This window comes from Sphaerodactylus townsendi, linkage group LG10 (genome assembly GCF_021028975.2).
Source record: "Sphaerodactylus townsendi isolate TG3544 linkage group LG10, MPM_Stown_v2.3, whole genome shotgun sequence".
Classification (NCBI taxonomy): domain Eukaryota; kingdom Metazoa; phylum Chordata; class Lepidosauria; order Squamata; family Sphaerodactylidae; genus Sphaerodactylus; species Sphaerodactylus townsendi.
The window spans coordinates 38,378,846-38,393,128 of NC_059434.1; the positions used below are offsets into that span (position 1 = coordinate 38,378,846).

Sequence of the window (14,283 nt, forward strand, 5' to 3'; positions counted from 1 at the left end):
TTGTTGTTTTTCTCCCTTTTATCCTCACAACAACCCTCTGAGGTAGGCTGTTTCTGCATCGGTTAGGTTCCTCACCGCGGGCAGGAGTTCTGCCGCGTATGCGCATGGGAGGCCTGCTCGCAAGATCGCCAGTTGGCGTAGCAGGCTTAAGGGGAGGGGTCCGGCAGACGGCAGGCGGCTCCCAAGCATCGCGAGTCAGCTTCTGGCGCTCAGTTTCACCACGGTAACGGGCCATGCGCGGGTGGTCGCAGCCCCGCCCATCGCTGCCCCGACCCCTGGAGGTCGGAGGACAGTGTGGCGCGGGGGCTGGCGACGCTCCCGCAGGCTTAATTTGTGAGGACACCGTGAGTGGGGCGGAGATCGGAGACAGCGTCTGCACGGTTCGGCGACCGCGCCGCAGGGAAGACGCTCCCTCCCCAACAACAACCCTTTAAAGGGTTGTTGTTTAGGGCGGCTTGACGCCGCCCTGGGGGGAGGGAAGAAGAGTCAGGTCGCCGCTGCTGCAACGCAGCTGCTGCAACGGCCGCCTGTGCGAACGGCGGCCTGGGGGCGCCTTTTTTGGCGCCCCCAGGCCGTCATAAATGGGCCGTGCAGAAACGGCCGTAGATTAGGCAGAGAGTGTGTGACAGACTTACAGTCACCCAACAAGCTTCTATGGCAAATAATTAATTAAGCAGTTAAAGAGAAAAACTGGGAGTGAACATATAGCTATAAAATGTTGTATTTAAGGGAAGGAAAAATAGAATTAACTAGTTTTTCTTAGTTTAATAGCCAAGAGCAAAATGAGAAAAATAAAAATTTAGGACAATCATTTAAAGGATAAAAGAAACAGTCTGTTGTTTTCTGGAAAAAACATGGTTATACTGTTAGTCATGCTGAATCCGATGTGGAAAAGTTCTGCTGAGTCCTGCTGAATCCGATGTGGAATCTTATTATAAGTTTACTATGATGCACTGATCTTTGAAAATGTAACTAAAATTAGTGTGATATCTAAATTAAGACATCATTTGATTATCAAATTGTGGAATACCTGATTGCGTTTTTACCCTTTGATCCCATTTCTGAAGGCAGAAACAGCTTTTTAAAAATGTTTTTCATCTGCTACATAGCACAGCCAAACTGCAAAAGGGAATCCAATGAATAGCAAAATATGGTAGATAGAATAGGTGTTGCCGTACTGGGTAAAAAACACCAAATGGATGCTATGCAATACCTAGCACACTGCTGGGTCTGAATAAATGTTTAGCAGAAGCAGCAGTTGTCTGATAGCAGTTGTGAGGTTTTAGACATACTTGACTTTATAATATGAATCTTACTGATTTCAAAGCAAAGTTTTCAAAAGCCTACATTTGTAATGCCAGCCTAATGATATCACCTTCTACCCTCCCCATTTTGTTATTTCACTAACTGTTAATGAGCCCTGACTGGAATTAACCCTTACAGAGAAATTCAGATGGTAATAGCTCAGGTGGGATTCATTCTTTCCAGTCCCACTGCCTGCAGTGAAGCAATTACTTCCACATGGAATAAACTGGCTCAATTTTCTTGGGATTGTCTTTTTTGTTGTTGGTGCTCAGCATTCCAGAGTAAAGTGCACAGGCGACATCTAGTGGTTAGTGAGAACTAACTAGGTCACAAGTGTCTGTAAAGCAAGGTAACAGGACTAATCAGAAGCTTGCAAAATAGAACCAAAAGGTCGGCTAAAATGCTGCACGGACATCTGAGTGATCACAACCAACCTATTTAACAGCTTTCTTTGTAAGTAAAATATACATTTTAAAGGAGTAAAAGCTCATAGAGGCTGGTAAAAATTACCTTGTGATATAGGTGGGGCTGAGAGAGTTCTAAATGAACTGTGACTAGCCCAAGGTCTCCCAGCAAAAATGTAGGAGTGGGGAAATAAATCCAGTTCACCAGATAAGAGTGGGCAATTAAATCCAGTTCTTCAGATTAGAGTCCACCTGCTCTTAATCACTACCCCATGCTGGCTCACAATCCACAGAAAAGGCTGCGCTACAGTGATAGTAACAGGCAGAAACAGTTACTTTTGTTCTGAACATCCAGCCTGATGAGGTTTTGAGAAATCTTCAAGTTCAAACACCATTTTGTATCTATTATTTGTTCCCTAACTGCAGCAGCCCTGGTGTGTGTATGCGGGGATGGGTGCCTTGGCTGATGAGCCCACTGCAGGCTCACCAGCCCAGATTAGCATGGGGGAGGTAGTCAGCATAGGGGGAGGGGGTTCTGTTGCCCAGCTAGACCTAAACAAGAACTCAGGCTGAGCCTGAGACTGTGTAGCCCGGCAAACTTTTGTAGGGTTGGGGGTTTTTTTGCTCTCATCTTTGGGGCAGGTATTGCTCTCACCTAGGATCCTTTTTTCAGTATTGTGATTTTTAAGTGTCAGATGTGTGTCCATTTATTCTTATGCCTAGGGACTGACTTGGTTGTTTGGCATGCAGAGTGGGAAAGAGTGGCAGAGTGTATAAAATACCGAAAGATGAATGAGTCAATGAACCTCGTTTGCCCTGTGATTGAGTTGGCATATCTGTGCCTATACATTTTGTCCACAGGTGCTGATTTCTCTTACCCTAAGGCAACTTGGAATCTAAAGTGGCCATCATATGGAATATTTCACTGTATATTACAAACCTATTTATTTCAAAAATGAGAATAAACAAAAACGTAATGATAAAGTAAAAGGAAATAGTCATAGCATCAAGCATATGCATCCTGGTCTGGATAGCATTAGAACAGGGTTTGAGAGTCTAGAACGAATGGAAACTTAAGAGGGATGAAAACAAGTTTTCCTGCTGAAGTCATTTCTTGCTTGCTTGCTTTTCTTTCCATAGGGAATCCAAAGTGGCTTGCAATACCATTCTCTCCTCCTTCACTTTAACATCACAACAGCCCTGTGAGGTAGGACAAGTTGAGAGTGTGCAACTAGCCCAAGGTTGCCAAACAAGCTTCTGTACGATTGGCTTCTTTAGCTTGTGCTTGGCATGTAGGTGCTTTCCAAAAATATATGCTTTTTCTCAGCCTAGAATACTTTGCATATGAAGCTGGCCTTCTACAATTTCAGTCCAGGACGGCAGTTGTAAGATGTTTTCAATTATGTGTTTGTGTTCTTAGGGATTGCTTATGAGAGAAAATTATATGTGTTGATTTTTTGTGGGCATATGGGGTTAGTGAATCTGCCACCAACCTTGGCCTGTTTGTACACCATCCAAAGATCAAAATGATAGATTTTGATAAGATTTTTAAAAATAATAATTATTGAGCAATTGCTATTAAATTTTTTATGAACTTCCAGAAGGTGTGAAGCAACACTGCATTAGAACGGGGTTTGAGAGTACAGAACTAATAAAAGCTTGAGAGGGAAGAAAATAAGTTTCTTTGCAGCCTCTTTGTGTCATTGTTTCCTGTGCCATTGTTTGGGCTGGACACAGAGTTTTCCAAGGCCAGGGGATAAGATAAAATGCAGGTTCAGAACATCAACAATAGGACATTTAACTAAATGTGTCAAGCAGGGTCGGCAAGGTACCAATATATTCCGGGAGCCATAGCAATACTGCATGGCAGACCTTGGCAGGAGCCGGGTATTTCCCATTGCTGTGCTTTGAGTCAGAAACCATGCGCTGTCCACCAGAGCTTGCCTGAACCAATTTGCACCAGGAGAAGCAGGGGAGAGGGCATTTTTAAAAGATAAGGAGACTGACCTGTATTTTTAACCTAATATTATTGTGCAGTTACTAAAAAGGTGGGTGCTGGATGCTGGGGGGGGGGGGGTGGTTGGCAGCGCAAAATCAGTTCTTGCCCCATGCTACATTTTCTGTAGATATGCCACTAGCTAGCACAGATCAGCACAAGGTAGGGGAAATGGGGGTTGGCTCAGCTGGTGAGCACACAGTGGGTTCATCTGAGCAAATTGGCAAGGGAATGGCACACCAGGCCAAATTGGGAGTGGGGTTTGTGTGTGTCTGGACTGGTGAGCCTGCAGCGGTGTGTGGGGCTACCTGGACTGCTGAGTCCACAGCAGGCTTAAGGGGCTGAATCAGGCCCCCCTTTTCTAACCTCTACATCACACTGGCTCACACTGGCCTTCATCAAAAGATATTACACCTTCCCACTTGCATGTTAAAAGTGCAGCCCCATGATAAAACAAGTGTACAAGTGTTCCATCATAAAGGGTTATACTTATTTTATTGTGGTTATTCTTGCACTTTGTAAATTTTGTATTAATGTGATGAACATTTTATTGCATGTAGTATTTTCCATTTTATATATTTATCCTATATTGCTAGCCTAGGACCATACTTATTAAATATGTATTTAGATGTTACATCTTTCATTAAAACAAAATCACAAGAACCAAACCATCTTAACTTCCACACTCAACTAATTCAAAGTGCTGGACAGCACTTTGCAAACAAAAGTTTCAAACTGTCATTGGATCTGAGGTTAAGAAGTTGAATTTATTTAGACAGGCAGAGACAACTGTAAAATTATGTAAAAAAGAATTGTCACTACAGTAGTTGCATGATTTTTGGAAATTACTAATCCTCATCCAGGTGTGTGGGGGAGAGGTGTAAAACAAGATCAACCAATAGGGAGAGGGAAAACAAGATTCCGCACATGCTCACTAGTATTCTTATGTTTCCTACATTCCAAGGCTAATGTTTTCCATAGAAAATCCGAGCTTTAAAACGCCCTGGTTGGACCCCTACATGTAACGTGAAAAGGGGTCGCGCCTTCCCATGTTCTCGATTAGCAATCATTCTTGGAGCTCGAACGTGGCGGCAGCAGAAATCGATCTGCGTGCGGGCACAGCGTCACGTGCCCAGATCCGTATGTGGAGAAGGCCAGAACAGGAGGCAAAAGTCTCCGCGGCCCCAGTGGGACCAGAGGAGAGGATTCCTACAGTCGGCCGAACTGCAGCTCTTGCAGCTTCCCGGCTGTTTTCACGCGGGCGGAACTCAATCGGCGGCGGCCGGGGTCAGTGCGGATCTCTTTACGCGCGCTTGCAAATTGCAGGCCGGCTGATAGTCAAATGGCTTTTACCCAGGAGTTGGTCTTCAGCGAGCCGGGCTTCTGCAACAGCACCAAGGCTCCGACGGAGAGTAAGCTGCGTGTTATGTAGGGCAGTTTGTTTCTGTAATGAAGCACAACCGGAGACGGGAGAAAGAAAATGTCGCACCTTCCCCTTTCTCCCGAGCGACAAACTCTCCCTTGCTTCTGCAAGCTCTCTGTGCCTTTGCGGTAATGTCATCAGCCGTCGGAAGGCGAAATGTATAAACCTTCAAAATAACCCATAGTGCATTGTGTACTGTGTGTGCACATGCCCAAAAGTATTTTTAGTTTTAATCATGCTCGTTTGCTGATTTTTGAATGCATTCGGTATACCTCGCCTGTCGTCTTTGTTCAGCATAATATGGCAATAATTTTTTTTTACACAGTTCTTGAACTTTGCCTTATCTTTTAGGTCACCGAGCTGGACGACTTGACTGGCTGATCAAAAGGCAAAGGGTGAGTGGATAGCCGCCAGGGGTAAACAAGCATCGGGAAATACTGTTGCAGAGGAGGTTTGCTCCACAGTAATTTATTTGAGAAATCTTGCAGTAGTCCTTGTAGGTTGTACTTACAGAGAGGCAGCGCTGTTTCAGGGTGTTCTGTCCCTACGGAAAGTATTACTAATAAACAGGAAGGCATAGCCGAGGCTGCCATCTCTTGGTTGGCAAATTCCTGGAGATGTGGGGTGAAGCCTAAGAAGTGGAAAGGGTGTGATTTGTGGTGGGATGACAAGAGGAGCCGAGGGGCAGCCCCTCTTCCCAGCCCAGCAGCAGAGTCACCAGTTTCCCTCATGTCTGAACTGCTGGGCAAGAAGAGGAGGCTGCTGGGCAAGAAGAGGAGCAGAGGACAGCCCCTCTTCCCAGCCCAGCAGCAGGGGCGCCACTCTCCCTCGTGTCCAAGCTGCAGGGGAGTCCTGGCTTCTGGGTGAGAAGAGGAGTTGAGGGCAGCCCCTCTTCCCAGCCCAGCAGCAGGGGCGCCACTCTCCCTCGTGTCCAAGCTGCAGGGGGGTCCTGGCTTCTGAGTGAGAAGAGGAGTTGAGAGCAGCCCCACTTCCCAGCCCAGCAGCAGGGGCACCAGTTTCCCTCATGTCTGAACTGCTGGGCAAGAAGAGGAGGCTGCTGGGCAAGACAAGGAGCCAAGGACAGTCCCTCTTCCCAGCCCAGCAGCAGGGGCGCCACTCTCCCTCGTGCAAGCTGCAGGGGAGTCCTGGCTTCTGGGTGAGAAGAGGAGTTGAGGGCAGCCCCTCTTCCCAGCCCAGCAGCAGGGGCGCCACTCTCCCTCGTGTCCAAGCTGCAGGGGAGTCCTGGCTTCTGGGTGAGAAGAGGAGTTGAGGGCAGCCCCTCTTCCCAGCCCAGCAGCAGGGGCGCCACTCTCCCTCATGTCCAAGCTGCAGGGGAGTCCTGGCTTCTGGGTGAGAAGAGGAGTTGAGGGTAGCCCCTCTTCCCAGCCCAGCAGCAGGGGCGCCACTCTCCCTCGTGTCCAAGCTGCAGGGGAGTCCTGGCTTCTGGGTGAGAAGAGGAGTTGAGGGCAGCCCCTCTTCCCAGCCCAGCAGCAGGGGCGCCAGTTTCCCTCATGTCTGAACTGCTGGGCAAGAAGAGGAGGCTGCTGGGCAAGACGAGGAGCCAAGGACAGCCCCTCTTCCTAGCCCAGCAGCAGGGGCGCCACTCTCCCTCGTGTCCAAGCTGCAGGGGAGTCCTGGCTTCTGGGTGAGAAGAGGAGTTGAGGGCAGCCCCTCTTCCCAGCCCAGCAGCAGGGGCGCCACTCTCCCTCGTGTCCAAGCTGCAGGGGGGTCCTGGCTTCTGAGTGAGAAGAGGAGTTGAGGGCAGCCCCTCTTCCCAGCCCAGCAGCAGGGGTGCCACTCTCCCTCGTGTCCAAGCTGCAGGGGAGTCCTGGCTTCTGGGTGAGAAGAGGAGTTGAGGGCAGCCCCTCTTCCCAGCCCAGCAGCAGGGGCGCCACTCTCCCTCGTGTCCAAGCTGCAGGGGACTCCTGGCTTCTGGGTGAGAAGAGGAGTTGAGGGCAGCCCCTCTTCCCAGCCCAGCAGCAGGGGTGCCACTCTCCCTCGTGTCCAAGCTGCTGGGCAATAAGAGGAGCCGAGTGGCAGCCCCTCATCCTAGCTCAGCAGCAGGGGCGTCCTGGCTTCTGGGTGAGAAGAGGAGTCGAGGGCAGCCCCTCTTCCCAGCCCAGCAGCAGGGGCGCCAGTTTCTCCCGTGTGCAGGCCGATTTTGCGCCCCTCACGTGGCCAGATTAGTTGCGCCACTGCAGGAAACCTATTGTAATTGCAACAATTGTAACCCACCTGGAGATTAGCAACACTAGGGTGGAGCTGCGGTAGGTAGGATTTGGGGAGAGGAGGAATTTCAGTGGGTTATAATTCTGTAGAATCCATCCTCCAAAGCAGCCATTTATCCCAGGGGATTGGATCTTTATAGCCTGGACATCACATATAATTCTGGAAGATTTTCTGGTTCCACCCCCTGGAAGTTGGCACCCTTAAATAGCACTTGGGACCACATATAGATAGGGGTCCCTGGTCTCCTGTGTTTCCAGAGCAGTTCAATAGGCACTGCGAACTCTTGGGATGTCTTTGCAAAGAAACATTCTTCTGAGTAAAGTTACAGTCTTGCATTCCTGCATTAGTTCAACCCATTTGAGCCCATTTTAGCACCATTATATTCAAGCTCTGGTAATCACATGCAGCTACCGTACTGATTTAGACCCTTGGTTCATTAAAATCAGGATTGTCAGACCAGCAGTGGGTCTCCAGGGTCTCAGGCAGAGGTCTTTCATGCCTACAACAAGATTCTTTAAAACTGGAGATGGTAGGCATTGAATTAGGACTTTCTGTATATCATAAAGATGCTCTCCCACTGAGCCTTGGCCACTCCTGCACTCATGAACTGAGGTAAGGCAGTTTAGTCATCTCAGTCTAGGTTCCTGAGGTGCTTTGTTACAGCTGTTGTTCTACCTCTACCGTAAGCTGTTCCAGAGGCAAGTTCCTGAAGCATTGGTAGTGCCACGGGGATTTGGCTTGTTCCCATTGTGTCTGGTCAAGTACAGCTTTTGTCTCTCTCCTTGCTCCATTTTATTTGCTGGTGCACCAACATCTTCACATGTAAACACTGCATTATTTTCAGGCCTGAAAGGCAGGCTACCTGTTGCTTACAAGCTTTTAGTAGTGCACAGTAATCTTTTTTTTTTTTGCAGAGAACTGGATGAGTTTTCTTTTTTAAAAAAATCCTTTTCATGGCAGAGAAATCTTAGCTATACAGATCTTTTCTTGCTGTGAGAAAATCCTGCCGTGAGTGATGAAAACGATTTTTAAAAAACCCACAAACACAGAATAATAAGTATAAAAGGTGTTATCAGAATGTGTGCCTATGTATGAGAACACCATTTCCATAAAATTGTCTGCAATTTACAAAAAACGAAGCATAACATGAATGTGCAGTTCCAACTAACGTAGAAATATTTTCTGTAAATTTCATAAAAGATGTAACTAAAGGCCTTGGTATGTTTGCAGTCTCTCTTCTCTCTCATACACACACTCATTGCCACAAACAGTGGAGGTGCTACAGATATAATTGCACCCCCAGAAATATGAAACTGGGATGTCAAATTAATTATTGAAAAAGATAATGCAACATTCTCATACCTTAATTCATTTTTCCTCAATCCAGAATAAAGTTGACCTGCTGGCTCTGGAAGGAGCAGCAGAGCCCACACGATGGACTAGGCCAGTGGTGGCGAACCTTTGGCACTCCAGATGTTATGGCCACACTGGCAGGGGCTGATGGGAATTGTAGTCCATAACATCTGGAGTGCCAAAGGTTCGCCACCACTGGACTAGGCTGAGCTGGGATTGGAGAATTCAGCAGTTGTTCACTTGGTCCATCTTCATGTTCAGTGAGCTCTGAAGAAAAATATTGGGCCAAGTGCTAGTGAAGTTACAGCTGTGCTGTTCTTGCCCCCTTTCCATTGCCAGTGTGGCAGTAGGGGTCAAAGTGCTAGAGATGAGATAGGTAGGCATGTGTTGGGGATCTGGCAGGAAGTCCCCTTTCATCCTTTCTCATTGCCTGCCTGCACCAATGTGCTGGCAGGAGGAAATGGGGGAGATACACTCTGCTGGTGGATCTGCTCGCTTATGTTTCTTCTGGTAAAAAGCAGAATAAAATGGTGGACATTCTAGCATTGTGCAAATGCTAGAGCGTTTGCCTTATCTTTTCCAGTTTTAACCAAAGAGCAACTTCAACAGGTTCATGCAAACACTGTCACCTACGGTAACTGAACTGCTTATTTGAACATGTGACCTTGGAAAGGTCTTCAAATTAATGCACTAGACTAAGATAAGGAAACATTATATATATAAAAGTCTAACAGTGTGTTTGTCCCTGATGGTGTCCCTCAGAAGCTGCTGGACGGATCGCCCCCAAATTTTCACAGGACATCCCTCCCTATTGCTGGCTGGTACTCGGACCTTCAAACCGCTGAAAGTCCATACCTGAGCCAGGTAAAACGTCTTTTTCCTGGCGCACCAGGCCATGAAGCTGCCTCTGTTTAACTGTCACCCTTAGAATGTTCGTGCAGCCTGTCTGTCTATGGCCTGAGGGCTTAGAATGTTCGTGCAGATGGGCAGAGATGAGCAGTGAAAACAGTAAATAGGTAATACTGTTAGGTAATATGAGTGGAAGTGAAACACATACACACTTTGCCGTGTGAGACGTCAGGTGGGGTTCCCCCCCTCACACACAGGTAACTTTCACTCTCTGTGCCTCACCCACTGCTACCACACAACACACATCCAGCTTATCCTCACACACCTCACTCTGCTTTCCCTCACATCCAACCACCACTTACCCACTTCCTCACCCATATTCGCCACAGCTCTCTTTTACTAAAAGCGAGTTGGAGTTTGCCTTTTTCTTCTAAGAAAATCCGCGGGGTGGGGGCGAACCTACACTACCTGCTCCGCTTCTTTTGCACATGGTCCTTTACAAACCCAGGGAGCTGGCCTCGATCTGAGCGCCTCACCACCCTGCCTCTGCTGCCTGACTGGGATAGCCTGCTTGCCCCAGTTCTGCCTTACCCAAGCCAGGACTGTGCGTGTCAACCAGCCTCATGGACAGCGGGATTCACACTCTGGACAGTTCCGTTGTGGAATGGGAAGGGTTACCTTATACTAAAAAAAACAAGACACCACCATATAACAATGTGCATTGAAAAGGGAAAGAGGGATTCCATTTGATCACCCCAAAAGGCTATGCTGGGAATCATTGAACCTGCATGGATATCTGTGTGGGTTGCGGACTATGATGAGAAGGACAATTGTCACAGCAACATGTGGCTGGGCCCACTAGTTGAAATATAAATTCTGTCACCATACTGTGGTGATATTCAAAGAGGTATGTGAACAGCAGTGCCCGTTCATTAAAAAAAAACCCTGGGTACTGTGCAGTACAATGCACCTCCTTTCTGTAGTATGAATTTCTCTAAAGACAATCAGTAATACACCAGAATGCTGGTTCTCCCCCCCCCCCCTTTTGTTGGATTGATGTCCTCAGAGCTTACTTCTGAGTAAACATACAAAGGGTGGTGCTATTAAGAAAATTGCACATAGAAAATTACAGCAGAGAAGAAGAAAAGCTGAGGAGCAAGTATCTGTATGGGTGAATAATTAGATAATAATTACATTATTGTTTTGATGTTTACCTTGACTGGGGGGGATTCACTGGCAGGGAAAAATGTACTTGTCCATATGTTATGATGTTGTAAATAAATTAAATAGTCCTAGTGGGTGCAGAACACCTTTTCACCACCCTGGATTAATTGCTAGCCTGTCCTGGGTTTCTGGGTAATCAATAGCCCTCTTAGTTTGTTGAGACACAAACTCTGAGAGGTTATTTTCCCAATTTCCAAAGATTGCTGTCAGGAGAAGGAGAGAAGGGGAATCCTTTAACTTGTCTGTCTTTGTGCTCATGGAATAGTGAGAGGGTGTTTTTGGTTTTTCCAGTAGCTTTTATACATATGAAGAAATATTACTGGGAAAAGGCAATGTGCATCATCTGCAAAATAGATTAAAATTATTTTTAGCATTATAGAAGAGGGAGGAAAGGGGAAGCAGATTATTTGGTTTCAAGTTACACCAGACTCAGTTCAACTTGTGGTCTAGTCACCATTTCTGTCTTTATTAATGCACGCTTTGAAAACAGGTTCAGAAGGGAGTAGGGATGAGATGGTGCTGTGCCCTTGATAAAGACAGCTCTTCCTTTAGCTTCTGGCAGGCAGCAATATCTTCTAGTCTTAGCCAGATTGGAATGGCTTGTGGAGCCTGGGAGAGTCAGACAGGCAGCAGCAGATACTTAAACAGCTTTCTTTTACCCCTTTCCACCAAAAGATTGAAGTGCTGTCATTGTAGTGCAGCAGAAGTGAAAGTAGCATTCCACTGTTGAAAATTGTCCCAAATGTTTATGAGCCTTGGGCTGTTCCTTCTCTCTCACCTCTTTGATGGTCACCACGGTGTTCCGGCATTGCACCAGCCAAGTTGGAAGCATTGAGAGAGAGGGGGGTGATGGCAACTGTGAGGCTAGGAACTCATACAGCTGTTGTCAAGTGCAGAGCAGAACTAGGTATGGGAGGGTGGATAGCGGAGATGGCAGTGGAGAGGAAAGGAAGACTCTGGTCTGCTTCAGCCAACCCTGCAGTCTCTTCAGGTTCCCAACATGGAGCCGTCCCATAAGGAGAAGCTGCAGCTCCAAAAGGAGAAGAGGCAGCAAAAAAAGAAGCAGCACTGCCAGGAGGAGCCGCAGCAGCAGCAGCAGCAGCAGCAGCAGCAGCAGCAGGGAACTGCCCTCATTCAGCCAGCACCCATCAGCCAGCGCCAAGTTGCCAATGGGGCCCAAGCCCAGGGAATGAGCGTAGCCAGTGGAGGGATTCAAATAATTTAACAACTGGTTGTTTACAAGCACCATTTTAACAACCGGTTCTGCCGAAGTGGTGCGAACCTGCTGAATCCTACCACTGAGTGTAGCCCTGAATTGTACTGCGGGGAGATGGACATGGGCCTGCCCAACTGCATCTCAGCTGCTTCAGCTGGAAGCCTTCCTCCATCACAGTGGCAAAAGGCACCCCCTGTCTTTGTGGAGGCTTCCCTGCTTAGGGTGGATCCTGTGCTCCAGGCTCTGATCCATTACGTTTCTCCTCTAGGAACGGTGTCAATCCCCACAATAGCTGTTGACAAGGTAACTAGGGGCAAAAGCAAGTCCAAGCTGCGGGCCAAGCAGCAGGCCAAGCAGGGGGCTGATTGAGTCATGAAGGCCAAGAAAGGAGAGCAAAGCCTGACAGCCTTGCTCACCAAGCCTCGGCTTGTACTCAGTGAGGGCCACCAAGATAGGAGTGTTTTGGCAACTACACTGGATGAAAACGATCCTCCATGGGTCAACCTTGCCCTTGACCTGGTTTTCTCTTCTACCCTAGTGGTGAAGTAGCTCTCCTAACACTTATGAGTCGATGACCCAGCTGGGATGGGAGGGAATGGAAAGCAAGGCTTGGGAAGCAAGAGGCAAAGGCAGAAAGAGGGAAGCATCACGACCTCACATTGCTCAAAAACCAGCGGCACTGCAGCATTCTGTTCTTGCTATCAAGCCGGGGAAGGCATGGTTATGATGTAAAAGAAGTTAAGGAAATGTCCCTAATTTTGTTGGGTGGGTGGATGAATGATCTAATAAAGGACTGGGCAGCAGGAAGGGGGGGACAGAACTAGGGAGGCACTAAGACCACCGCAGAGCAATCCAGGACAAAGAAGGTCCAGGGAGAAGTAATGGATTGATTTACAATTGAGTTTCGATCGTTTTGTGAATAAGGGTATGGGACCTGTTTTGCTAGGCTTAGACCTTGGAGGAAGAGAAAGCTATTGCTGTTCCTAGAGTCTACCTACCTCTCCCTGTTCACATACAGCTGTCGCCTAGGAAAACCTCCATGGAAAAGGACAAAAACTGCTTTGATCTAGACTTACCCAGAGGCCGCTTCACAGCCACAGCAGTTTCAGGCTAGCATCCCTTGCCCAGACAGGCAGGAGCACAAAACAGTGGAATCCTCTTGATAATCCTCTGGATAATAAGCTGTTGTTCCAAGAGTACACCCATCTCTGTAAACAGGTGTAGCCTGGGAAAATCCTAATGGAATAGGCTAAAAATGTTGCCCCAGGAGTTGGCTTCATCTTTCTCAAGCAGGTAAATCCCCAGATGGCTTCCCACTGCCCAGCAGGAGAGCATGAAATATTTTATAGATGACTTTTCACTAAACTATCATGTCTTCACTGCTGTAGCAAGATAAATGAGGGATGGGTAAATGCTTTAATAAATGACATTTACCAATATATCTTTGAAGTGTTGAAGAAACACTGATGTTATTTGAGATTAACATGATCGATAGAGTGCGACTGAAAAATGTGTGGGAGAAGAGAAAATGGCTGAAAAATGGGTTGCTAGAAATTGAGGAACAGCTGAATGCATCTGACGAAGACCAACTAGAAGAATTATGGACATCAGCAAAACCACAAGGGTGTAGCCAGCCAAGGGCACAGTACTAGTTGTGGTCAAGTCAGTGGTTTATTGGATAACATAGAAAGCTCCCATGTTTACAGCACCATTAAAATGGGGCCAGGCCTCTCTGCTGAATGGATGTGTATATTAATGCATTAGGATCATCTCTGTATTTAATACTGTTGCTGAATAAATGAATGCTTGCATAGTGAAATGATCTAAAAGTGACTGGGTGTCCTCGCCTCTTTAACCCATATTAAAGTGCTTTTGTGACAGTTTGTTTATGAGGTAAGATGGTTTTAAATGAAAAGAAATGGCACGGGGCCACCAGAAAGGAATTGGGATAGCATTTTCATTGTTCATTCCACACCCATGTGTACATTGGAAACAGATTCTTAATTCTTCTGTGATTGGGCTATATCTGCTCATTAATTTTTTTCGAATTCTTTTGTGCTGGTGTGATGTCATAATGGACATGTGAAAATGTAATTTCTGTCCTTTTTTGAAATCAGCTTTCCCTGATCAGTGTTGGTTAAGGGTATAGGGGAAATAATGACAGTGCTCTGTAACTCTAAGAAAAATCTCACCAGAAAGCGTTGCCTTGAAGGCAGAAAAAAGCAGTAAATGAAAATAAAATCCAGTTAAAACACTATGAAAGACAATTTTTCTATTGCTCTTA

At 46.9% G+C, this 14,283-nt stretch overlaps 1 protein-coding gene across 7 annotated transcripts in view; it reads left to right on the forward strand.

Annotated features, from left to right (window-relative positions):
• The first annotated feature begins 4,676 nt into the window (after positions 1-4,676).
• AADAT (aminoadipate aminotransferase) overlaps positions 4,677-14,283 on the forward strand; it is a 28,618-nt gene continuing 19,011 nt past the window's right edge. For 3 of the 7 annotated variants that reach the window (XR_007245647.1, XM_048509797.1, XM_048509803.1), the window contains exons 1-2: positions 4,677-4,992; positions 5,480-5,523. The gene's annotated coding sequence lies outside the window, so the exon portion shown is untranslated. Of the gene's footprint in view, positions 4,993-5,095; positions 5,118-5,137; positions 5,287-5,373; positions 5,395-5,479; positions 5,524-14,283 lie in introns of those variants that run through there. The other 4 variants (XM_048509801.1, XM_048509798.1, XM_048509799.1 and 1 more) reach the window with 4 other exon arrangements.